This window comes from Rattus norvegicus, chromosome 1 (genome assembly GCF_021556685.1).
Source record: "Rattus norvegicus strain SHRSP/BbbUtx chromosome 1, alternate assembly SHRSP_T2T, whole genome shotgun sequence".
In the NCBI taxonomy this organism is placed as follows: domain Eukaryota; kingdom Metazoa; phylum Chordata; class Mammalia; order Rodentia; family Muridae; genus Rattus; species Rattus norvegicus.
The window spans coordinates 253,576,667-253,603,545 of NC_141534.1; the positions used below are offsets into that span (position 1 = coordinate 253,576,667).

General features: G+C 44.2%; 1 protein-coding gene across 5 annotated transcripts in view; it reads right to left on the minus strand.

Moving 5' to 3' along the window:
* Pik3ap1 (phosphoinositide-3-kinase adaptor protein 1) overlaps positions 1–26,428 on the minus strand; it is a 154,102-nt gene extending 127,674 nt beyond the window's left edge. For all 5 annotated transcript variants that reach the window (XM_087551242.1, XM_087551226.1, XM_087551222.1 and 2 more), the window contains exon 1: positions 26,213–26,428. The gene's annotated coding sequence lies outside the window, so the exon portion shown is untranslated. The remainder of the gene's footprint in view (positions 1–26,212) is intronic.
* Between the last annotated feature and the right edge of the window lie 451 nt (positions 26,429–26,879).

Below are 26,879 nucleotides of genomic sequence, written 5' to 3' on the forward strand. Positions count from 1 at the left end.
AGACCTTGTTGGTGATGACAACCGCATGTTTTGCACCACATAAAGAAATCAAACTGGAATCCCCTGCTGGCTAGCTTTCATAATGTTTTGCTACTCAGGCTGCTGGAGGAGAAAAGCTGTCATTACTTAGTGGTCAACCCTGAATGCTACAGAAATGACCTACCAGGGAATATATGCCCACTGGTGCATAAGTGGCACTGAGGTTATGGAGGACACCAACCACTTTTGGGTTAGATTTGAGGCCGACTTCACGGGAAGGTATACGTGTCTGGTTCTGCAAACCTAGTCAAAAGTCCATGGCACGGGGGCTCTTAGGCCCTAGAAGGGAAGCTTTTATAGTTGTCTTGCTAAATGAGCATGCTTTCAAACTGTCTTCTAAATGCTTACATGTATACTCAGAGATTAGAGCCGCTCTCAACCTTGATTAGAGACGTTTCCCTTTACAGTGGTCATCAGTTAAAGCAGAGACTCTCAACTGGTCAAGGTGCTGAGAATAAATAATGACTGAGGCCCAGCCATGACTTTTATATCAACACACCCGCCAAGACTTAGGAGCATTGCAGAAGAGGAGACAGAACAAATGTGAGACCTGGAGGGTGGCAAGGAGTGCTGTGAAATACTGTCTTCTGAGCATGGTCTAACCATTGCACTAATAGTCTCCATGAACTCTTGGTTACCTACACAAGACCAAGCCAACACGCTCAGCAACATTCCAACAGGCAACACCAATCTGACTCACCGAGTCGCAGAAAGAGAAAAGGGAGGGTGTTCCGAGTACTTGGAGGGTTCAGAAGGGGAAGTTGAGGGTGAATATGATCAAGATACATTGTTTCTATGTATAACATTGTCAAAGAACATACGAAGTACTTTACTAAAAGTGTTAGATGCATTATGTGCTAACATGTTTTTCTTTAAATGTCGGCAAGGTTAAGAATGTTGCCTCTGGGGGTTGGGGATTTAGCTCAGTGATAGAGCGCTTGCCTAGCAAACGCAAGGCCCTGGGTTCGGTCCCCAGCTCTGAAAAAAAAAAAAAAAAAAAAAAAAAAGAACGAAAAAAAAAAAAAAGAATGTTGCCTCTGATTCTCATTTTTCTGAAAGTTCCTGCTGATGTTCTCAGCCATACTTTGCCCAGATTGGTAGTCTTTTTAATCATTGCTGGTTTGCAGACAATGAAGTACACTGGCCACTTGCACAGTGCATTCTGTCATTTGCCTTTGACTTTGCTTATAGTTTCTCTCAGTACCTGAAGCCTGTGTTTGGCGACAGAGTATGATTATTGTTTTGAGTTGGTGGCTCTTGAGGCTTCTGAGTGGAAACTTCAGGGGCTTCTTTACAACTTTATAAATAATTCCTCAATTTGTATCTAATATTTTTATTTTTGCATTTGGACTTATAATCCATCTGGAGTTTATTTTTACGTGGGAAGTGGAGTAGAGTGTCACCGTGCTTTCTTCCAGATGGAGAGCTGGTGCAGCTAGCATCTTTTTCCCTCCAAATGAAACACCATTTTAAATTATGTTAAGTTCCTATTTGAATTTTTTGTGGACACTTTATTAACCCTTACTTGGATTGTTTCTTCATGCGCCGTACCTACAGTTTTTTTAATCGATTGGTGGTGAGTCTGTTGACTGGCATTACTATTCAACTAACAGTAATATGGATACAAACAGCTTAAATTTAAAGGAGAAATAAACTCCTTTCTTTTCTGTAAGAAGAGCCTGATGTAGTAATCCTGGGATTGTTGTCAAAGCACTGTGGTCATCAGGAACCCAGGCTCAGCCACCAGGCACCCAGGCTCAGCCACCAGGAACCTAGACTCAGCCACCAGGCACCCAGGCTCAGTCACCAGGAATCCAGGCTCAGACACCAGGAATCCAGGCTCAGACACCAGGCATCCAGGCTCAACCACCAGGAATCCAGGCTCAGACACCAGGAACCCAGGCTCAGACACCAGGAATCCAGGCTCAGCCACCAGGAACCCAGGCTCAGCCACCAGGAGCCCAGGCTCAGCCACCAGGAACCCAGGCTCAGACACCAGGAATCCAGGTTCAGCTACCAGGAACCCAGGCTCAGACATCAGGCACCCAGGCTCAGTCACCAGGAACCCAGGTTCAGCCACCAAGAACCCAGGTTCAGACATCAGGCACCCAGGTTTAGCCACCAGAAACCCAGGCTCAGTCACCAGGCACCCAGGTTCAGCTCTCAGGAGCCCAGGCTCAGCCACCAGGAGCACAGGCTCAGAGAGGTACAGATGGCACATGCTGACACATGATCTGTTTTGTAAACTTTTCTGAAAGCTGAAAGGGAAGTAACAAAAGAAGTCCTCCCATGTTTGTTTTTAATATTGAAATTGATAGTGACAGTCTCTGCTGTATCTCCTTAGGAGGCCTTCCTTCCCCATTCTTTTTGGCTGTTGGTTGACTAAGCTCTGAAATGCACTCATTTGTTACTTTACGTTCTTGCAGACTTGAACCCCAGACTTTCTGTACACTAGAGAACACGCTACCAGAGAACTATTGTCCCAGTCACGCCCTCCCCTGCCTTATTTTTAACAAATAGAGTTGTTGTTTTTTAAGATTTGTTTATTTTTATTTATTTTATGAGTACACAGTAGCTGTCTTCAGACACACCAGAAAAGGGCATCAGATCCCATTTCAAATGAGCCACCATGTGGTTGCTGGGATTTGAACTCAGGACCTCTGGAAGAGCAGTCAGTGCTCTTAACCTCTGAGCCATCTCTCCAGCCCAATAAATAGAGTTTTGAAAAGCACTTTTAGATTTCTGGGAATTTTTTAGCAGATAGTACAGAGAGATTCCATAGACTCCATGTTCCTCCCCTGGTGTCTGCTCCACGCTCTGCCCTCACCTCCTTGTGAGCACCTTACATTGTGTGTATGTCTCTGCAGTTAATGCTAATACAGTACCATTAAGTGAGGTCCATAGCTTCCACTAAGGTTCATATTGCATTGGATACATCAACGGGTTTTGGCACACACACAGACGCACACACGCATGCATGCACACGCGCGCGCACACACACACACACACACACACACACACACACACGGTGGAAGGCAGTCCTTTACTTCATGTGAATTGAGTGACTGACATATCTATAGCTGTCCAAGAGAGATGCTCAAATTTCTCACACAGTTAACAAACACAGGACGGACCACGTGGGATTGGATCTTGGCCTACAAATGACCAGCAGACTGAATAAAAGCCAGAGTGGCATGTAAGTTAAGAGAGAGCTGCAGCCCTAAGGAACTTCCCCAGTAGTGCTTTCTCCCTTTCTGACTGTCTTGGTATGAGCTGATGTTTCGGGATTCACTTATCCCCGCTTTCCTCATCCTGGGGTAACAAGTATATGCCACGTGCCTGGGTCTGGTTGATTGGATGTCATGGACTCTGGGGGCTGAATTCAGGTCCTGATGTTGTAAAGCAAGAATTGTTATGGACTGAGCTATCTCCTGAGCCCCAGACAGTAAATCTCATGGGCACACAAAGCTCTCCTCACAAGTCATTTTCTACCGTTCAGTGGCCACTGAGTGCACACTTGACTTACTGGTAACAATCCTCCCTGTAGATTTTCTGTAAGTCCTCCCCGCTCACTTCTTCTGTGATTTCCTTTGACTTAGAGGGACCTTCCTGCCCAAGTCTTGCTATGTCTCTCCCAGAACTCCCCCAAACAATCAGCCAGCCCACATTGGGCATGCACGACTGGTTATTTAGTGTACATGACGGACACTTGCAACTATCCTTCTCAAACTGACAAGTGCCCAAGAAGCTGAGCTGGAAAGAGCCCTTGCCTCACCATTTCCAGAACTCACCAGATGTCCCATCTGTCTGCTGCTGCCATGTCCCCTCTCCTCATGGCTTCTTGTAGCCCCTGAGCAGCAGGTGGGTTTAACCACAGCTCTGCCCAGCACTGTCTGCTCCCTGACCCTCCTCCGTCCCTGCTCTCTCACCCCACTTCTCTGACTCACTCAGCCTCTTCTTTCTTCGCTCTGTTTTCTTTTCCAGTCTGTTGTCTTTCTCGTTGTCTGACTTTTTAATATAAAACTAATACATCTTGGGGCTGGAGAGATGGCTCAGAGATTGAGAGCACTGACTGATCCTCCAGAGGTCCTGAGTTCAATTCCCAGTAACCACATGGTGGCTCACAACCATCTGTAATGAGATCTGGTGCCTCTTCTGGCATGTAGGCATACAAGCAGGCAGAATGCTGTGTACATAATAAATAAATAAATCTTTTTTAAAAAAATGAATGCGTCCTTATCTCAAGAGTTGGTAAGGCTAGATTTGTCCAAGGAATTAGGCATCTAGGGTGTTGAACTCTCTAAATGCTGATTCTGTTGTCTGGAACTGGTAAGAGCACAGGAAAAGAACTTGAAAACTTTATTCTTTTTTTTAAGGTTTATTTATTTATCTATTATATACACTGTAGCTATCTTCAGACACACCAGAAGAGGGCATCAGATCTCATTACAGATGGTTGTGAGCCACCATGTGGTTGCTGGGATTCGAACTCAGGACCCTTGGAAGAGTAGTTGGTGCTCTTAACCACTGAGCCATCTCTCCAGCCTGAAAACTTTATTCTTTACCTCGAGTTCCCCAGAAATACACTTCCTTGAGAGACACCAAGGAACCAATCTTTTTAGATCCACTGACCAGTACAATCTCCTTTTGTGTTAGACTTTTGTCACAGTATTTGAGTAGATTAAAACTTCAGGAATTTAGGCGTGTGTGTGTGTGTGTGTGTGTGTGTGTGTGTGTGTGTGTGTGTGAGAGAGAGAGAGAGAGAGAGAGAGAGAGAGAGAGAGAGAGAGAGAGAGAATACTCGTTACAGAAAAAAGTAAAATATAGCAAAGTTGACCTGGAGAGATGGCTCAGCGGTTAAGAGCACTGATTGTTCTTCCAGAGGTCCTGAGTTCAATTCCCAGCAACCACATGTCGGCTCACAACAATCTGTAATGGGATCCGATGTCCTCTTCTGGTGCCTGTCTGAAGACAGTGACAGTGTACTCACATACATGAATTCAATAAATCTTAAACAAAATTAAAAAACATATATACATAGCAAAGTTAAGTACAATGCAGTAACATCTGCATTGCCCTCAGACAGCAGTAGCCCTATAGCAACATAGTGCTTGGCCCCTGTAGGGACACAGGACTTCAGCTTCTTCTAGTCCAGAAGGTACAAACCTCTGGAAATATCAGGTTGTTTCGTTCTTGTTCTAAGTCTTTAATACATTTATTTATTTTTAAAGGGTTCATTTTTATTATTTTTAATTTTGCGTAGGTGACTGTGTCTGCATGTGGGGGTGTGCACATGATCTCAGGTGCCCAGGGATGCCAGAGGCATCAGATCTGCAGAAGCTGGGGTCACAGATGGTTTTGAACAACCTGAGTCCCAGAAGTCAGAATAGTGGGCCTGAATACTTGAGAGAAGCATGTATATCAAACCCCTGCCCCCCTCTGTCAGGAAAGGGGGCAAAAAGAACTTAAGAACTAGAGGGTGGGAGGAGCACTGTGAAATGTCTTCCCTATGTGACACGAAAGTTGCACCTATGATATCACAGAAGCTGTGACTACCTGCACAAGACCTGTTCGAGACTGTCACCATTCTATCATGGACGACAGAGAGACAATGAGGTCCCAGCCCTGGCTGAGGAACTGTTGCAGTTAATGGATGCTGAGGGGTGGGGAGTCTTACCCCTTGTGATGGTTTGAATATGGTTGGCCCAAGGAGTAGCACTATTAGGAGGTTGTTGGAATAGGTTTGGCCCTGTTGGAGTGGTGTGGTCTTGTTGTAGTAGGTGTGTCACTGTGGGTGTGGGGTTTAATATCCTTGTCCTAGATACCTGGAAGCCAGTATTCTGCTAGCAGCCTTCAGATGAAGATGTAGAACTCTCAGCTCCTCCTACACCATGCCTGCCTGGACGCTGCCACGTTCCCACCTTGATGATACTAGACTGAACCTCTGAACCTGTAAGCCAGCTCCAATTAAATGTTATCTGTTGAGTTACCCAAGAGTTGCTTTGGTCACGGTGTCTGTTCACAGCAGTAAAACCCTAACTAAGACACGCACCCTTATGGTACAGACACTCGCACATCGTTCTTTCTTAAGAAAATAACCTCTTGCCATGCTCATGCAAGAAAACAACCCTTATTAAAGGCAGTAGGCCACCAAGAAAAGAGGTGAAAGCAGGAGAATTAGCTTTTTTTAAATGGCAATTTTTGGTAGGAGAGGAAAAGGAGATAAGAGAGGATGATGGGTGGGGAACACCAAAGTACAGCATTTGTTTATGTGTGTGTGTATAATATTATGAAATATGGGATGATGAAAGCACTCGGTGGCGAAGCACTTGTGCCATAAGCCCGATGACCCGAGTTCTATCCCTAGAACCTATATGAAGGTGGAAGGGGAGAGAACCGGCTCTATGAGGTTTTCTTGTGACCTCCATATGTGCTCTGTGGCATGAACGTGCCCACACACACGTGCAACATACGCACGTGGAATAATAATAAGGAATGCTTTCAAAAGAAATTAGGAAATAAAAGTGGGTTTTTCTTTAAAGATTACGGTAGCCGCACGACTGTTCTGACTCTACCGTGTGGTGTGGAGCACCCCCTGGAGAAGACCGCTCCGACACAGGGGTTTAAGCCAATGGAAAGTCATTATTAGCCAACCGGTGTCTTCGCTGTGTGTTCAGAATTCTGGGTCTACCCCCAAGCCTTTCTCACGGCGAGCCTTTAAGTGCAAAACCATGTCCTGGGTTGACATACTTCAGTTAGCAAGAACAGTTGGTCAGAAATGGGACTACGGAAGCCAGTAAACAGTGCCAGCACATTTAGAGTCTTTCCCGGAACTATGGACTTTGATGGATTCGGTCTTTGTTTTTGTTTTGAATGGGCTTCTATCACTGTGCTGAGTTTTACATCCTGAATGGAACTTCCCTCACAAAGAGTCAGTTATGATAAGTGCCAGAGTGCAGGTTAAAGTCACTTGAAGCATACACCTCCATATTTTCACAGGTTTGTATGTCGTCGTGCAATCCCCACCATCCTCAGGACCCAGAATATATCTGTTCATCCTCGTGTGCCTTCTTAAAGGTTTGTTTTTATTGTTTTTATTTACACGTGCATATGTGTTTCTATGTGAGTATATGCCACAAGAGTGTAGATACCCAAGAGGCCGGACGAGCCACCCAACGTGAGTGCTAGGAACCAAATTCATATCCTTTGGCAGAGCGGCAAAGTGCTCTTACACACTGGGCCATCTCTCCAGCCCCCTCATACGCCCTTCATTAAGTCAGTTCCCCTCTTCCCCTCTCTGTGTCTATAGGTAGCTGTGACCCTGTCTTTTGCCGTTAAGATGAAACTGATTTTCTAGGTTTATGCTGAGGGACCCATGTAGTGTGTGCTATTGTGTCTGCCCTCCATTAAGAATATTTGTGAGATTCATCCACGGTGTGTGCGTATCACTGGCTTGTGCCTTCTGTGGTGCAGTAGAATTCTAAGAGTATGCCACCATTTTCCCGAGTGGCGGTACACACAGACAAATCTCTGTGCCTTTGAGGCCAGCCTGGTCTACAAAGCAAGTTCCAGGAAAGCCAAGGGCTATTACACTGAGAAACTCTGTCTCAAAACCAAAGAGCACACTACAGTTTTTGATCTGATCAACATTTGGCTGGTTTGCGCTTGAATAAAGTTTTCTAATTATTCATATATGGTTAGTGCATAAACGTGCACAGGAATAGGCTGTGGGCTTAATGTGGGTATTTAGATAGCAAATAAAGATCTCTCTCTCTCTCTCTCTCTCTCTCTCTCTCTCTCTCTCTCTCTCTCTCTCTTTCTCTCTCTTTCTCGTTTGGTTTGGTTTTACTTCTACCTGTTTTAGACCGTGGAACATTATCTCCAGATTCTCACCCTGGACTAGATCCAGCAAATGCCAAATAAGGAAAAACCCTAGAACAGTGGTTTTCAACCTTCCTAATGCCGTGACCCTTTAATACAGCTCTTCATGTTGTGGTGACCCCACCCCAACCATAAAATTATTTCACTGTTACCTCATAACTGTAATTTTGCTACTGTTGTAATTTTTTCGTTGTTACTTCATAACTATAACTTTGCTACTGTTACACATTGCAATGTAAATATCTGTGTTTTCTGGTGGTCTTAGGTGACCCCTATTGAAAGGGCAAGTTGACCCCAAAGGAGTCGCTACCCACCGGTTGAGAACCACTACACTAAAAGATCCTGGGGGGAGGAAGTGGATGGGAAGTGACTCTCTGAGAGAATCCTCAGCTAATTTGTTTTCTGTTTGCCAGAAAAGGGGACCTTAAGGCTTAATCCCTTCCTCACTGAAGCCTTTACCACACATCCCAGCTGAAGAGGAAGTTCTCTCAAAAGGGGAAGGACCACTAGCGGTGAAAACCCACACCAAACCAGATTAAAAGTAACAAAACAATGTAGCCAATTGACTGCACGAGGCCTGGCCACTTCCAGATGGTAGCCACACAGGGGATGCACAGCCCAGGGCAGCTGTGGGCTCTGCTGCACTAAATCATCCCAATCTATTCTCTGGTAGACCCAGCATGTGCTGCCTGACCCCTTCAAAGTAACTTGCTACCCCAGCAGCAGGACTCTCTACAGAGAGCCCTCAGAACACATGGGAATGAGTATCTCTCCGTGAGTATCAGAAAAAAAGGGGCGGGGAGCATATGGTCAAGGAGTAGGAAGACATCACTCCCTCTCAAAGCTCAAAGGGTCTCTTGGGTGTGCTATCTTGTTAGAACAAAGGGGAAGTGGACAGGAAGGAACAAAAGATAAGACTGTACTGAAAGGTCTCGCTGAGAAATGCAACCAAAATAAAAGGAATGTAATTAACTGGACCTTCCCTTGTGAGGACACAGCCAAACAGTAGGAGCTGATGAAGTCACTAAAGACAATGCCAGAAATAATCATTCATTCAAGTGAGTGGCATTCGACACACAGAAAACAATGGACTAAACAGTGGTCTCTACCGCATTCCACTCCTGCATCCCATGAGGATGAGAATAGTTATTACCTCACAAGGATGTGACAAGACTTAATTGATTCTACTTCTTCTTTTGTGAAAAAAATATTGAGGTATATACTTTAAATAAATTAATTTCACGTATGTAAATGTCCCTAAGAGTTTATTTAAAATAGGACACATTGCCAATCGGTGGTGGTGCACGTCTTTAATCCCAGCACTCAGGAGGCAGAGGCAGAAGGATCTCTAAATTCGAGGACAGCCTGGTCTACAGTGCAAGTTCTAGGACAGTCGGGGCTATATAGAGAAACCCTGTCTCAAAGAAAAGAAAACAAAAGTAGAATGTTTAAAAAAAAAAACAGAATACCAAAGAAAAATGTGAAAAGTACCTGAAGTCAAAGTTGTAAAATGTTGCTGCTTTTTTAAAAGTTTTCCAGTCATTTCAACTTACTGCCATTTATATTCAAACTATGGGACAAGGTGGAGAGACAGCTCAATGGTTAAAGGCACTAGCTGCTCCTCCAGAGAACCCGGATTCTATTTCTAGCACCCACATAGTAGTTCACAACCTTCTGTACCCTGAGTCCCAGGGGATCTGATGCCCTGTTCCGGCCTCTGTGGACACCAAGCACAAACGTGGTGCACAGATAGGCATGCAGATAAAACACACAGTACACATAAAGTAAATTAGTTAGAAAAAAAAAAAAAGCAGGGGCAGGAGAGATGGCCCAGCAGTTAAGAGCACTGGCTGCTATGCTTCCAGAGGACCGGAGTTCAATTCCTAGCAGCCTCATAGCAGCTCACAACTGCCTGTAACTCCTGTTCCAAGGGACCCAACACCCTCACACAGACATACATGCAGTCATGTACATAAAATAAAAATAATTTAAAAAAAAACCCTATGTGACAGTGCCTTAGTGTGGTGTTGCACATTTTTAATTCAAGCCATTAGGAGACAGAGGCAGGGGGACCCCTGTGAGTTGGAGGGCAACATGGTCTACATAGGGAGCAGTAAGACCTTGCCTCAAGGGTTGGGGATTTAGTTCAGTGGTAGAGCGCTTGCCTAGCAAGCTCAAGGCCCTGGGTTCGGTCCTCAGCTCTGAAAAAGAAAAGAAAAAAAAAAAAGACCTTGCCTCAAACAAAACAAACATGGTGCACATTCCTTTAATCCCAGCATTCGGAAGACAGAGGTAAGTGGATCTCTGTGAGTTTGAAGCCAACCCACTCTGCATAGTGAGTTCCAAAACTACACAGTGAGAGCCTGTCTTTAAAAAAAAAATTTTATAAAGCAACTATGTGATAAATATTAGAAAGTATTCCATTAATAAAGAAGTGTAGCCACAAGCTTATTTCAATAGATGTCATGAAGATAATAATGAATATAAAGAGTTACATCCTGGAAACCAAAGAGTGTACAAAAACTGAAATTAACAGAGAGTATCTCGTATGGTGGTGAAGTGAGCATTCCCTTTACAAGTGGCTGATAAGATGTGGTTTAGTACGGTCCATACTGGAGGAGCATCCTAGAGTCTCCATGAAGTCTTTTTTTTTTTTTCTTTTTTTTTTTCGGAGCTGGGGACCGAACCCAGGGCCTTGCGCTTGCTAGGCAAGCGCTCTACCACTGAGCTAAATCCCCAACCCCCCATGAAGTCTTGATAAGCAAAGCACATACATCCCAGAAGACACATCAATTTCTAATAATAAATGCATTAGAAGAATTCAGAAGCATATTTATCAACCATAATTGTGACGGTTTGTATATGCTCGGCCCAGAGAGTGGCACTATTTAGAAGGTGTGATCTTGTTGGAGTAGGTGTGTCACTGTGGGGGTGGGCCTTAAGAGCCTCATCCAAGCTGCCTGGAAGTCGAGATTCTCCTAGCAGCCTCCAGATGAAGATGTAGAACTCTCAGCTCCTCCTGCACCATGCCTGCCTGGATCCTGCCATGATCCCACCTTGATGATAACGGACTGAACCTCTAAACCTGTAAGCCAGCCCCAATTAAATGTTGTCCTTCTAAGAGTTGCCTTGGGCTGGAGAGATGGCTCAGTGGTTGAGAGCACTGACTGCTCTTCCAGAGGTCCTGCACCCACATGGTGGGTCACAACCATCTATAATGCGATCTGATGCCCTCTTCTGGTGTGTCTGTAGACAGCTACAGTGTACTGATATATAATAGATAAATCTTTTAAAAAGAAAAAAAGAGTTGCCTTGATCATGGTGTCTGTTCACAGCAGTAAAACTAACCCTAAGACATCTTAAAAAACTGGAAAAGACGGGTTGGGGATTTAGCTCAGTGGTAGAGCGCTTGCCTAGGAAGCGCAAGGCCCTGGGTCCCCAGCTCCAAAAAAAAGAACCAAAAAAAAAAAAAAAAAAAAAAAACTGGAAAAGAAAAAAAAGGACAGACTAGTAAAACACAGACAAAACGAGGGGCGCGTATGTATGTGCTTGAAAACAGGAAAGCTATGCACTCAAGTGTCAAAGTACTGGGTCCCTTGGTGGGCAGAGAATGTTGGAAAGAGAGAACTTTTACTTTATAAAATTTTTATTGAAAGTGCAAGAAATCTAATTCTAGCTATATACCCAAAGAAAAACTCCATCTGTACAAATGCTCATACCCACATCACTCAAAAAACAAAAATATTAAAATTAAACACTTAATCTTAATATTTTTAGTTTATAACTTTAAATATTTAAATCAATAATTAAAATGTAGATATGTAATTTATTCACGAGCGCACAAATAAATTGGAACCCATCTATATGATGCACTGGCAATAAGAAGAAATTACGTAATGTTGTCACAATATCCGTAACCCTTGAAAACATCATGCAAAGTGAAAGAAACTAGCCACAGGACCACATAATGTATGATTCAATTTGTATGAAGTGTTCAAAATAGACACGAAGTAGGTCAGATGTTCCCAGGACTGAGGAAGTAAGGAAGTAAGGTGTGAGTGAGGATAATGTTTCTCGGGGGGTAACGAAGTGTTCTCAACTTAGCTGTGGTGATCACACAGATCCGTGAACAAGCAAAAACCCAGCAAACTGTACATTCAAGCGGGTCAATTGCATAACTTGTAACTAAAAGTTGTGCAAAGAATTGTTTGCTTTTATACTAATAAAATTAGTGACTGTATATGTTTTTAAAGAATTGTTTATTATATATATATATATATATATATATATATATATATATATATATATATATATATTATCACTGTCTGCAGACTCATCGGAAGAGGTCACCAGATCCCATTACAGATGGCTGTGAGCCACCATGTGGTTGCTGAGAATTGAACCCAGGACCTTTGGAAGAGCAGCCAGTGCTGAGCTATGTCTCCAGTCCCATGTTAATGAATATATCATCATATGGGTTTTCAGTCTATTAAGAAAGGTCCTCTCAAATTCCAAATTATTATGATTAAGACTCTATATCTATCCAGTCCTCTGGCAACTGCTCTTATAAATAGGTCTCAGGGCTGGAGAGATGACTCAGTGGTTAACAGCACTGACTGCTCTTCAGGAGGACCCAGGTTCAATTCCAAATACTCACATGGCAGCTCACAACTGTCTGTAGCTCCAATTCCAAGAGGTCTGACACCTTCACAGACATATGTGCAGCCAAAACATCAATGCACGTAAAATAAAAATTTCTAAATTAATAAATACAATGCACATAAAATGTTTAAATAAATAAATAGGTAAGTTCTCTAACATGAGTGGGAGGGAACAGCTGTGATATGTGGTTCTGACAAAAAGAAGGGGGGGGAAGCACATATCAATGAACAAAATGCAGAATCCAGAAATAGACTTAGCTAAACAAACCCAGTATCTGACATTGTGAGCTTTTTACAATTCGGCAGGCAGTGAGGAAACTTGCCTTGAATGGTGCTGGAATAATTAGTAATTTGGGACAGGAATGAAATTAGATCCATATCCTAACAACATACCACAAAAAGAACCTCCAGATGGATTGAAGTGTTAAATATCAAAATCATGTCAAATAAAATCAAGAAGAAACGAGACCGGCATGTGTATCACAGCTGTGAAGGATATGAGCTTCCTCAACGCTAAAAGTAATTGAAAAGTAGTATGAAAGTCAGGCGTTCCAGTATTGAAAATTGCATTTCTATAAAAAAGTAAAAGACTGTAGACTTAGCTGTGTGGTGGTGGCCCACGCCCTTGGTCCCAGAACTTGAGAGGCAGAGGCAGGAGGGTCTCTGGGAGTTCAAGGCCAGCCTGTTCTACAAAGCAAGTTCCAGGACAACCAGGGCTAAACAGAGAAACTCCAGGGGGTGGGAGGGGGCAAATACTGTAGACTAAATATTTATCCCAAGTACGACTAATAGGAAAGATTTATCTACTCATCCATTTTTTCAAAACGGTGGGGAGAGGTCAGTAAATAAATGGACAGAGAAAATAAGCAGAGAGATTGCATCAGGAGAACCAGTCCTAAGCAGAAATGTATACAACGGTTCATAATTGCCGCAATCAAAGAAATGCAAATCAAACAGCAGTGGTCTGCAGGCTGCTCTCCTGCTCTGCAGGGTGGCCTCATGGCTTGAGCTTGGCCTGGCAAACAGGTCTGACTTCCCTTGGCTCTCTCAGAACTAAATTAGCGACCGAATATAGTAAGCCCATGGTCTGTGCCTGGTCCAAATGACCTGCCACTCATCCGACCACTTCCTCTACAAAACTATTACCAACCGTGTCAAAAACACACCTCATCCGACTGATTCTCCTTCCTCCTCCTATTTCCAATCCTTCCCTCCTCCCCTTCCTCCTCCTCTCCCTCTCCTTCTCCACAAAAAAGTTGTACGTATGCACGAATGCATGAATTTTTTTAACCCACGAGTTGCCGGATGGCTCGTGATTCCCTGAGACACTTTTTAACCACCCACACCTGATAGGCGGTCCCTGACGTTGCCCGGCCCCTTCTCAACACCACTCCCCAGCCCTGCTCCCTGCTCTCTGCACCCCTACAGCTCTCCTTCACAGTGTGGGCTGGACTCAGAGACACTTTAATCCTCTTGGTATTCCTACCACATGCCCTCCCTCCAAAGGAGGGTCACAAAGGAAGCTATTAGTTGTTTGGCTTATCACGTGGTGCTTTAGGATTATTGATTAAAAGGAAAAAAAACTAACGTATAGTATTTGGCAATAATCTCATTTGAACAATTTTATATCATTAATGGAAGTGGGGCATTATTAAGGGCCATAAAATTGTGTTTTCCTTTTGGTTGCGTGTGTGTGTGTGTGTGTGTGTGTGTGTGTGTGTGTGTGTCCTACCGGGCCGGTTAAGGAATGCTAAAGATAATTCACTTCATTCTCCTCACCAGGCTTCTGACTCAGTAGGTCTATAGCGGGACCCAAGAACAGTCGGCTCCATACCTTCCAGGCTATTCTGAGAAGAGAAGCATGCTTGGAGAGCCTTGCAAGGCATCATTTGGGGTGGCAAGGGACAGAGTATTTGGCTGTCCTTGGGTCTTTGATTTCAGGGTCTGTGTGATCTCCCTGCCTTCTTACAGCAAACTTCCCTCGGTTGGACTTCAGTTACTTTCTCTTTTCAGCATAAAACACCTGCCTAGAACACAGGTGAAAGGGTGGGATGAAGCTGGGTGTGGTTGATTCTGCAGCCCAGTGCTCCCGAGTCCGGCAGGAGGAGCACAAGTTCGAGGCCAGCCTGAGCTATAGAGCAAGTACCAGGTTACGCCTCAAACAAACAAAATCATTTTTGTTGTTTGTTTGTTTGTTTTGTTTTTGTTTTTGTTTCTTTTGAAAAAGAGTACAGCTGGGCCTGGTGGCACAAGCCTTCCTTCCCAGCACTTGGGAGACAGGGGCATGAAGATCTCTGTGAGTCCCAGGCCAGCCAGGGCTAAAATTTAACCCCTCCAACTTTATTCCAGTCCTAGAAGCTCCATACATTCACATATGCAAAAAGTTTAGCATTTCTTTGATAAAACCAACAAAACATTCTCCACAGGGATTCTGATTTTGTCCTTGAAATCAGCTGAAGTATCTATGGCCCAAACAAGATGAAAATTTACTTCTCTCATAGAGAACAGTTCCAAAGTGGGTAGCCCTAGACTGGCAAGCTGGCTCTACTCTCTGAGGTGATCTTGGAATGCAAGCAGGTATACAGGTCTCTCTCTCTCCTTCTCAACTGTCTGACACTTTCTTTCCCCCCCTCCCCCTCCCCTCAGAAGTATTCATACCTTGGAATCTAGATTCCAGTCAACAGTGTGTGTGTGTGTGTGTGAGTGTGTGTGTGTGTGTGTGTGTGTGTGTGTGTGTGTGTGTGTGTGTGGTGATGGTGGGGGATTGGGGGTAAAGGGTAGAGAGGGCATCCTTTCTCTAAGACCAGAATCTGAAAGACACACAACTCACACATCCAAGCGTTTCCTTTTGATCATAGTTTTAAAAACGCATTCTTAAGTAACTAAGAAATTCTTGGAAATTCGGTCGAGCTGGTTTGTTTAGTCATGTGCCTGGCTCTATTTTAAGGATCCGTTACCAAGGAGAAGAGAGGGCCTAGACCTTGAGAGACGTTGAGAAACCAACCCCTGCCATGCAGACTGCATCCAATGCTCTACAATCTGAGGTTTGCACAATGTCCTTTCGGGTCAGTGGGCACAGAGTCATTTACGTGCAATTGCTGTCTAGTATTTCATTGTGCAGCTCTAACGTGGTGTCTTTCCCTGACTGATCTGCAAGTTTGGTCCACTGTGAGTCTTTCTTCCACAAACAAGCTTCTTCACAGAGTTCCTAGAATTTTTGTTTTTGCAGGAAAAAAAAAACTGACTCTAAAATGAACCAGAGAATGTGGACATTTTTTGTTTTTCTCAAGATTGCCAAGTTACTCCTCCCAACGTCTCTGTAGAAGAGCAAATTAGTCATACATTCATCAGCAAAAAACAAGAGTCCCCGTTACTTCATAAAGTAATACATTACTTATTTTTGGCCCATGCGAATGGGTGGAAATTTTTACCTCCCTGTTACTTGCAGCTGAACTCCTACAGGTGCATGTGAAGTGGGGACGCTGTCCTGTCTTCATCAGTGACTGGCTTTTTTGTGTTGTACTAGTTCATATCTGCAAACCACTGGAGCACAGCAGGAAACAGAACTCACCCTGGATTATTTACAAGAAGGAACAGCAATGAAAAAATTACTTCCCGTGCTATGGGCAGGACTGGAGACCCAGAGACAGACACATCAGGAGGCTGCTTTTGAGGAACAGTGGAGCAAGATGCTAGTTACCCTGGGGCCCAGGAGAACTGGCAGCATGGAGAACGTCATCCCAATGAGATGTAGTGACAGAAGCCCTTAGCCCTACCAGAGGCACGCCTCCCAGCAGAAGGACCCAGCTGTTCTCTTCACAACCCTTCAATGTCCTGCTGGTTCTCCTGTTGCTACAACCCAGAAGAGTAGCCAGCTCAGAAGAGTGCCAGGACAGGGTGCCACAGTTCACAAAGGCAACCTCCCAGGCACAGATGCTGCAAAGAGAAGCAAGAAGAAACTGGAGAGCACACCTAGGTTTATGTGTGATGTTGTGATAGAAAGGAAAATATGTATTTGTTCTCCTCCCCAGAAGAGACATCGCTCCTCTGGTCGTTTGAATGAGAATGGCCCCAAAGGCTCAGGTATTTGAATGCCTGTGTCTCAGTGGTGGAACTATTTGGGAAGGATTAGGAGGCGTGGCCTTGTTGGAGGAGGTGTGTCATTGGGTGTGGGCTTTGGGGTTTTAAAAGCCCCCTGCAGGCCTAGTCTTGCTCGATGCCCCGCCCCCCAACTTCCCATCTCAAAGAGAAGATGCTTCCTACTCCAGAGCCATGCCTGCTGCCATGCTTCCTGCCATGACACTCATCTGAAACTATAAGCAAGCCTCAATTAAGTGCTTTTTAAAAAAATAAAATAAAACAAGCCCTCTCTATTATGTAGCCCTGATTGTCCTGGGACTCTTTGAGTAGATTAGACTGACCTTGAATCTCCTGAGATCTCCCTGCCTCTGCCTTGAGTACTGGGATTAAAGGCAAGCACCAGTACACCCAGCATACATTTGGCTTTTGATACCAGTTCCTGAAACAGCTCCTGGGGGAAACGTTTTCAATGTTTTTGAGCCTCTGACAAAGGGTTGCTAAATTCCTTGGAGTTTCCCAGGTGATAGAAACATCTTTTGTTTGAATGGGGCAAATATTGGTAGGAGAGCCTGGGCATGAGGGGTTGGGACTTTAGCCTTATTCCCCTGCCTGCATTTTAACCATGCCCATGAAATACAGTGAGGTGGTTTAAACTAGAAATGGCCCTCATAGCCAGGCATGATGGCACATACATGCCTTTAATCCCAGCATTCAAGAGGCAGGGGCAGGTGGATTTCTGTGAGTTCGAAGCAAGCCTGGTCTACAAAGTGAGTCCAGGACAGCCAGAGCTGGTTACACTGAGAAACCTTGTCTTGAAGGAGAGAGAGAGAGAGAGAGAGAGAGAGAGAGGAAGAGGAAGAGGAGGAGGAGGGGAGGAGAGGAAGAGGGGGAAGAAGAAGAAGAAGAAGAAGAAGAAGAAGAAGAAGAAGAAGAAGAAGAAGAAGAAGAAGAAGAAGAAGAGAGGAGGAGGAGGAGGAGGAGGAGGAGGAGGAGGAGGAGGAGGAGGAGGAGGAGGAGGAGGAGGAGGAGGAGAAGGCCCCATAGGCTCATATATTTCATATATTTCAATGCTTGGTCATTAGACAGTGGCACTATTTGAGAGAGATTAAAAGGTGTGGCCTTATTGGAGTAGGTGTGTCATTGGAGTGGGTTTTGGTGTTTCAAAAGCTCAAGCCAGGCCCAGTGTTTTTCTCTTCCTGCTACCTTCGGATCCAGATATAAAACTCTCAGCTACCAGGGGCTGGGGATTTAGCTTAGTGGTAGAGAGCTTGCCTAGGAAGCGCAAGGCCCTGGGTTCGGTCCCCAGCTCCGAAAAAAAAGAACCAAAAAAAAAAAAAAACCTCTCAGCTACCACATTTGCCTGTGTGCCACCATGCTTCCAGCCATGCTGATAATGAACCAATGTTGCGGTAAAATTAAAAAAGGGCTACTCAACCTGGTTCCCACAAGTTCCCACTCTGCTGCGCTGGATCCCCTGTTTCTCTGTTACCGCTTTCACACACTGTCCCCTTGGCATTTGTTACCACACCTGAGACTCACATCACAATCCACAGGCTGTGCTAGTATGGCCCCATGCTAGCCCGCAAGCCTTCTAGAGCCTGGCACGGCTTCCTGTCACAGACTCTGTTCGCACTCCCAACTACCCAGCGAAATCATTACTCAGCAAACTGAACCCAACAACCAGATTTATGTGTTAAATGTTCAACGAACAATATATCCACACGATTAACTTACAACCAATTGATAAGGATATAAACTGACCACCTAGATAAGATATAGTTTGCTCATCTAGACACACAAAATCCTGTACATATCCATCCCTTAAGAATAATCATAACAACATGTAAACGTGCAGAGAGGAATCTTTTTTTTCTTCCTTTTTTCTTTCTTTTTCTTTTTTCTTTTTTTCGGAGCTGGGGACCGAACTCAGGGCCTTGCACTTGCTAGGCAAGTGCTCTACCACTGAATTAAATCCCCAACCCCCAGAGAGGAATCTTAACATCCACCTCCATGTTCTCTCAGCTGCTGTCCCTCGCTCCAGTCTCCTCCTCCTCTAAAACTTTTCTCCTGCCCATCCTTCCTTCTCATCCAATGACAGGCCACCTGCATGACATCAACCTATAAACTAAACCCCTGAAACTGGTAGCAAATCCCAATTAAAGGCTTTCCCTTAAACAATCTGTTGTGAGCATGGTGTCTCTTCACAGCAGCAGGCCAGTGACCAAGACTCAAAGCATCCATAAGCCCCCAAAACACGCTTTGGAGGGCTTTCAGATTAACACGTGAGGTTCCTGGGGGATGGTGCGGACCTTCCTATATGGTTGGCCCTACACAACTCTTCATCTGGGTGTGGTACCTATAATGGCCTCTGTAATAAGCAGGAATGCATAGCACCTTTGGTTTGATAATAGCTGTTGTTGTAAAATTATAAAAAATAAAATGCTGTCTTTTACCCCCCACGAGGTCCTGTACCACAATCCCCCAAGATATCTGATAGATATCTTAATCTCAGTCAGCAAAGCCTCTCACCTGCCGAGCTCCATCCCAATCACATTGCCGATGGCTACTCTCTGAGCCTCACGGCAATCTCTCTACCCATCCAGTTCCCAAGGCAGGCTGCCATCATGTCAGAAACACACATCCCAACTCCATGGCAGCCCAGTGTCCCAGCCACCACATACTCTCTTAAACTTAATTCACCACAAGAAAGAACATACAACACAATAACACAATAACCTCTGATCCAATTGATAATATAAAATTGCCCACCTAAACATACAAAGCCTATACACATCCATCCCTTAAGAATATTCATAACAACCTGTAAATACACAGAGTGGAATCTTCATGTCAGCATCTATGTTCTCTCCGCGGCTCCTTTGCCTTCCCGTTCCAGTCTCCTCCTCCTCCTTCAAACTTTTCTCTCATCCTTCCTTCCTTCTCATCCAATGATAGGACTTGTTCTATCTTATACCTACCTTCACTTGCGTAATGACATCATCCCACAGATAACAAGCATTCAGATACATGGGCTTGGGAGTTGTCTTGGTTAAAGTTTCATTGCTATGAACAGACACCATGACCACAGCAACTCTTATAATGGACAACGTTTAATGGCTTACAGTTTCAGAGGTTCAGTCCTCATCAAGATGGGATCATGGCAGGGTCTAGGCAGGTAAGGTGCTGGAGAAGCTGAGAGTTCTATATCTTGTTCCAAAGGCAAACAGGAGAAGACTGACTTCCAGGCAGTTAGAAGGAAGCTCAGAAAGCCTATGTCCACAGTGACACATCCTCCAACAAGGTCATACATCCTAGTAGTGCTACCCCCTGAGCCAAGCACATTCAAACCACCACAGGATCTAAAACAAAATTATATCTAAATTGGCCTGAATTCCCTATGCCCAGTTTTTGGAAACTATGCTCTTGCCCCTCTTCCTCTCTCTCATCACAACACCAAGCACAGGGCCCCAGGTGCTTCCTAGCCCCACCCTCCCCCACCTCCCACCTGTCCATATGTGGCCCAGAAAAAGGATGGCCATGGTGGCAGTGAAAACAGCAGCAGCAGGAATTGCAATGGTGATAGCCTGCTCATTTTAAATTGCCCACCACACCACACCGCCAGCAAGAGGAAAGTATACACAGTAGGTAAACAGCATGTGACGGTTGCCATCTCGATTTTGGGATGAAGAGGGTGGGGCCGTGGGTTCACCACCACCTTGGTTAAGGGCAGTCACATAGCTGGCAGCCATCTCTGTTATGGGAAGTCATGGCTTCACCACCATTTTGCCTAAGGGCAGCAACACCAGACAGGAGCAGACCAGGAAACAGGTCTCCAAAGATAGTTCTAAATTTGAAATAAGATTTTTGTATGATTTCTGTCCTGTCTTGATAAATTGTTTCCCCATTGGTCTATGTCTTTACTCTTAAGAAGATGCCTTATTTTACTATTACTAAAAACACAATTGAGAGATTTTAGTCTTTTAAAGACTTGGAGGTTTATAAGACTAAAAAGGATAAAGATCATTACCATAAAAATGTTCGGCCTTGTTTTTGCCACTGTTATTAAGCTATAACGTAGCCTTAGGTTTTTATAAGCTATAGCTTTTTATATATTTTATATATTTTTATAATGATATGCCATATAAAGGTCAAAAAGTTCCCAGTCTCTTTACGGACTATGTTTATAGATTAAAGGGTTTTGTTCAGATGCTAGAAGATCTTCAATTTAAAATTGTGATTTTTAAGGCTCAAACCTGATAGGTTCTAGTCTCATAAAATCTACTAGAATTAAGAAATCCAAGTTAATTGCCAGTAACCTTATGGTCATAAAGACGTTCTCTCAGAACCTGCATCCAGGAAAGCTCCAAGACAGTTACCCACAGGTGCTCTGGTATAGCCTCACAGACTGCTTCAACTGAGTCTACACACTCCTACCTCCACACGGTCCTACAATCAGTGAAACAACCAACTCTTCCCCGACTTGGCCAACATTGCAGCCCACACCCTAAATCAGTGCCCCGGTGTCAGCAGGAAGTAATCAGCTATTTTAGCTTTCCTTATTCATTTCTAATCAACTAATTGGCTTTGGACCCCAGGACAAGGGACTGAGGTACATATTTTACGTATCAAACTAGGCCTGGCCTCTAGGTTCTCCCAGCATCCCTCAATCCCTACCTGGTATACCCTGCCCCCCCAAACCCTGAACTTTCCAGCCCAGGAGCTCCTTCCCCCAGAGGCTCCTCCCTATATAATCCAGACATTTTGCTCATTCCTCTCTCTCTCTCTCTCTCTCTCTCTCTCTCTCTCTCTCCTCCCCCCCTTTTCTCCTCTCTCTGCATGCGTACACCCTTTCTCTCTTTCTCTTTACTGGATAGAATTTAAGTTCAATCCTTGAGGCCAGGAAACTCACCCTATCAGGCGGGAACAAGCTCTGGAGAGATGATTCCGTGGTTAAGGAGACTGCTGTGTTATCGTTCTTATGTACACATGTTGCCTTTCCTTTTGGTGAATCAGCATTATTATTACAGAATGACCTAGCAAATGTCTGCCTAGGGCAAAGCTGATTCTCTGTGGTGTGTAATTTTTAACTGCCATTAGTTCAGTGCAAAAGTCCCAATTGTTCTGTGTGCTTGGATGCATGCACAACATTAACATAGTTAATAATTGCACTGGATGTCTCACACTGGTTCGTGTTGCGGAATTCTTTATGTGTACCAATACATGTCCTGTTTCAAATACTGAAATAGCATGTGTACATGTGCATGTGAAGGTCAACGGTCAGTATCCAGGTTTTTCTGTATTGTTCTAACTGCAGCCAGCACACAATGAGTGCCTCCTGGGCTAGTGCTCTGGGCTCTGCCTATCTCTGACACCCCACTATTAGAGTAACTGAAGAATGTCACCATACCAGCTCTTTACATAAGTGAGAAAGATCCACATGCCACGCTTATATGACAGGTTGTTTAGTGGCTGAGCCATTTTCTAGGCCACAAGAATTACTTTTTATAGATCCTATACAATTCTCAATTTAACACAAAGCTTAACATAATTCATCTCTATTAAATTTATTTCTTTTACCTCACCAGAGTAGGATACATGATGTTTGTAAAAAGCCTGAAGTGATATCAGCACCATAGGGACATGTTGATTAGGAAATGAATTTCACAAAAAAAAAAAAAGAAGAAAGTTTAAATATATTACTAAGAAATACACAGGATGTTTTAAATGGCTAAACACAAGTTCTGAAAGTATGAATTAAAGCTTAACATCTTTTGCATGTTTCCCAGAAAATAAAATTGTATAAAATCAATAATAAACCCACATTTGTTTTTCAAAAAACATCAAAATGTAGTAGGTATACATAAAAGGAGAGGAGGAGGAGGAGGGAGCGGAGGAGGAAGAGGAGGAGGAGGAAGCGGAGGAGGAAGAACAAGACTGCTGCTCTTGGGCTGGGGATTTAGCTCAGTGGTAGAGCGCTTACCTAGGAAGCGCAAGGCCCTGGGTTCGGTCCCCAGCTCCGAAAAAAAGAACCAAAAAAAAAAAAAAAAAAAGACTGCTGCTCTTGCAGTGGACCTGGGTTCCGTTCCCAGAACCCACATGGGAGCTCAAAGCTGCCCTTTACTCTAGTTCTGAGGGATCCAGCTCCTTTTTCTGGCCTCCATGGGCAGCAGGCACACATCCAGGGCACATAAACACATGCAGACAAAACACTCACACGCATAAAACAAAAATAATAAATAAATCCTTCACGAGGAGGAGATGGAGGAGGAGGCAGATCGTCTTGGTTTCTGTGGGCAGTCCTGTCCTAGCTGGGGCCTCGAACATCAGGAACACTTAGAGCAGCTGGCTTCTGTTCTGGTTTCTTGTTACCTTTCTTGTCCTTTACTCAGCATCCTATGGAGCACAGCCGTCCGCAGGCTATGTGTCATCACTATTTGCCATCAGGTATTTGGGTCTTGATGCTGTACCTGAAACTCGTGTCCAGCCAGGTTGGAGATGCGCATGAATACTTCATGGAAGTCTGTAGTTGGACTGGCTGGACCGATGGGCCTACCGCCATCTTATCTCTGCCCAGTAAAGGCTGACTGATGAACCCCTAGAGAAAGCCTTTTCGATGTGACGGTTCATGGGACATTGTTGCTGTATGGGAGCTCTGCTGCCTCCATTTCCTTTAAGTTCTATTCTATAATAAATTCTCTATTTATTCTATAAACAAACTCCCTTTGTTTGTTTAAATGAACTCCTTTCTAAAAGTCATCATTTGTCCATGAAATTAACTCTTCAGGTTCACAAGACAAAAGACCCAGAAACCTCTGACCTTAATGTCTTCTCCACTGCTGTGATAAAGCACCATGACCAAGGAAACACAAAAAAGAAACCATTTCATTGGGCTTATGGCTTCAGAGGATTAGATTCCAGGATGATAGAACACAGGCATGGTGACAGGAACAGCTGACAGCTTCAGCGTACCTGCCCAGGATCTGTCTACTATGCTCAAATAGAAAATACACATACACACACACACACACACACACACACACACACACACGCCAGTTAATCTTGAAATGCCTTGGCTACTCAATGACTGGGAACTCCTAAATCTTCCCCTGCTACCCCAGGCCCAGAGGCCACTTCCCCCAAAACATACATGGTTGGTTGGCTTTATCTCCTCCACTATTGTGTCCCCACCCATCCCCTTCCAATTCTCTTCTTCTTCCTAGACTTTAGGAACCTGGAAGACCTGCCTCTTTCTTTCTCCTCAACCATTAGCTACTGGCATCTTTATTGATAAATCAAAAACCAGTTGGGAGGTTGGGGATTTAGCTCAGTGGTAGAGTGCTTACCTAGGAAGCGCAAGGCCCTGGGTTCGGTCCCCAGCTCCGGAAAAAAAAAAAAAAAAAAAAAACCAGTTGGGAGTGAGAACCTTCAGAGTCAGTAAACAGATTCCTAATCAAAGTATCAGAACCACCCCCACCCCATACATATGAGAGCCATTGTTATTCAAACCTCCACACCTAGAATGGCTTTGGTGGCTGTTGATTGTCCAGCACCCTAACCCTCAGATACATTCCCTTGATATGAAAACATGTCAGTACACTCAAGAACAGTCCCACCCCCTCACCTTTTAGTACACGGCGAAGAGATTGAGGCAGCCTTCCCTTCTCAAAAGTGAGATTTTCTCAACAAAGTGTGTGTGTGTGTGTGTGTGTGTGTGTGTGTGTGTGTGTGTTTTAAAGTTACATTGTTCAAGGGATGATATATATATATGTATATATGTATATATATATGCTTAAAAGAATAAGAAAAACATTGGCATACTTTATTTTTATCTGAAGAATTTGTATTTCATAAGCGAGATTATAAGGTAGTTAAAGAGTTTATCAACTTTACAGATAAGGAGTGCTGAGAATCTGAAAGTAAATCGATAAAGGTCTCATTTTAATCTTGGCCCCATGCAGAGAGGCCTTGGGGCAGAGTTTTCCCAAGAGCCTCTTGTGCTCCTCCCTTCAGCTATCAGAATATCACCTTTTCACTTGCAAAGTTAACGTGTTTTAACAGGTGTATAAAAGCTCAAGGCTGATCTCCTCAGAAAACGTACAGAAAGCTTCCTACAAGCAACTGTCAGAAGAATAACTTCAGAGACAAAGAATTCTATAAGTACCAGAATATGTAAACTCTCTTCTCTTAAAAAAAAAAAAAAAAAGAGTGTATGTGGGAGTGGGTGGGTGATCTTTCTCCTAGCAAGAGAGGATACTGAGCCTGAACCGGCCATCTCCTGTAACCAGGCAAGACTTCCAGTGGAGGAACTGAAACATCAGCCCAGCCTCAAAAACCTTCAACCTACAATTTGTGCCTCCTGCCTACAAGATGTGCTAGGGTAAAGGTGGTACAGAAATTGTGGGAATGGCCAACCAATGACTGGTCCAGGTTGAGACCCAAGATGCCAAGAAAGGGAGCCTATCCCTGACACTGCCTGGAGGGCCAGGAACCAGAGGCTGGAGAGCCCAGACACTTAGGCTAGAACCAAACAGGACGGGAAAGAGGGGGTCAATAAAATGATTCCTAATGATATTCTGCTACACTCTATCATATTACAGAAGCTTCATCTAGCAACTGATGAAAACAGATGCAAAAACACGGTCAACTATTAGGCAGAGCTCCAGGAATCCTGCAGGAGAAGGGAAGGATTGTAGGAGTCAGGAGGCTCAAGGACACCATGAGAAAACCCATAGAATCAACTAACCCTGCTCATAGGGGCTCACAGAGACAATAGACAATCAGGGAGCCTGCATGGGTCTGACCTAGGCACTCTGCACATGTGTTATAGCTGTGTGTAGCTTGGTCTTCATGTGGAACTTTTAACAGTTGTCTATGATTCTTTTGCCTGCTCTTTAAGACCCTTAGGCCCCTTGTCCAGTCTTAATATGAGGGAGGAACCTAGTCTTATTGCAAGTTGATACACCATGTTTGGGTGACACCCTGGAGACCTGCCCTTCTCTGAAGGGAAATGGAGAAGTGGAGGTGGGGGTAACTGAGGGGGAGGGACTGGGAGGACAGGAGAAAGGGGAAATTGCAGTAGAGATATAATATATAAGAGAAAAATAAAGAAATGGGGAATCTTTATTTTTCTTTTTTTCTTTTCTTTCCCTTTTCTTTTTTTTTTTTTTTTTTTTTTGGAGCTGGGGACCGAACCCAGGGCCTTGCACTTGCTAGGCAAGTGCTCTACCACTGAGCTAAATCCCCAACCCCGAAATGGGGAATCTTTAAGACAGAATGACTATCCCATTTTGCTTTGGGTATATTTAGTAAAACAAAAACAAAACAAAAACAAAAACAAAAACAACAAAAACAACAAACAACGAAGCTGGGTGGTGGTGGCACACACCTTTAATCCCAGCACTGGGAGGCAGAGGCAGGAGGATATCTGTGAGTTTGAGGCCAGCTTGGTCTACAAGAGTGAGTTCCAGGACAACCAAGAGTACACAGAGAAACACTGTCTAGAAAAACAAAACAAACAAACAACAACAACAAAAAAAAACAAAAAAACCTACCTGTCACTGTACAAGCACATGCAGCCCATGGAAAGAGTGGTAAACTGTCTCAGCCAAATCTGCATTTCTTCCAGCCATTGTCCTATGGTTTCCTTCGATTGTAAGGCAACCCCAGCCACAGTGAGGATAAAGCTGGACTTCTTTCTCTGCTCGGGCACAAGGGAGGGGCTAACAGAAGAGAAACTGTGAAGAGCTGAAGAAGTCCTGTGTGAATGTGTATTGCTGACAAGAACATCACTATGTCAAGGACACCAATGCTTCAACCCACAGGAATGACAACGCCTTCCCTGGGGCAAGCCAAAAATGCCAACACTTTCCCTGTCCATGTACTAAGCTGAGAAGGGTTGACCTTTGGCTAAAATTAGAGTGTGCACTGTGTCAACTCTAGTCTCCTCTTCCCTGGTGGCTGAAATCTGAGACTGCTCCCCTATGGGCCACGGAGGTTAGCTAACCTCCTTCCCGAGCTGAGTTCCAGGCAGCTGTTGGTGCAGAGCGCATGGCTTACAGCTTCCCAGCTTTTCTGTGTGTTTGTTTTTTCTGTACTCCTCTGTAACCCCAGTCAGACAAATCCCTATGCTATGCACGTAGTGGTAAGGGTTATTATACCCCCATGCCCACCACATTTCTACTTTGCTTTGCCTGATTCTTTTCTTTTCCTCATTAAGAT